The sequence below is a fragment of the Anser cygnoides genome, chromosome 2 (genome assembly GCF_040182565.1).
Source record: "Anser cygnoides isolate HZ-2024a breed goose chromosome 2, Taihu_goose_T2T_genome, whole genome shotgun sequence".
NCBI lineage: Eukaryota > Metazoa > Chordata > Aves > Anseriformes > Anatidae > Anser > Anser cygnoides.
In genome coordinates this window covers 39,364,247-39,364,855 of record NC_089874.1, presented here as the reverse complement: position 1 = coordinate 39,364,855, position 609 = coordinate 39,364,247, and positions in this window count along the sequence as shown.

Below are 609 nucleotides of genomic sequence, written 5' to 3'. Positions count from 1 at the left end.
CTACATTACAAAACAACAGGGATTGTAAGTATGTTGATTTTGTAGACAAAACAAGTAAACAGAAAATTCTGATAAAGGTAAGTGTCTGGGCAAAAAAAAAAAATCTGGCCAAATTTTCTTCATATAATTTTCTTAAAAGTAGGCACTGGCTAAAATACACAGCACATTCAGATGTTAATATGCTCTCTCTCCATTCATTTTATCTGTGTGTCACCACAAATAGTAGTCCAAAGAATAGCAGATTTATTAAATAATGCATTTTAATTGGTGTTGTCAAGTGAATTCTTAAGTTTATCTTAGAGCAAATGTGTTGTTTTCCAGTGACAGAGTTGGAATTTTTTCCTTCTATGGAGCATTTTCTTCCCCCAAAAAGTCATGCCAGAATTACTGACTGTCAATAGTGGAAAACACTAACCTGTAAAAGATAAGGCTGAAGATTTGAATGTGCAAAATTATTTGTTATTTTTATATTTCTGACTTTTAATCTCTAAATGTGAATATTAGCATAGATAAGCCTACAGTTAATGTGGCATTTGGCAGTGACTTCTGCTATGTAAAGCAGCTGCTGGACTCAATTATTCTCTTTACTATTGTTTAGTGGAAAAAATC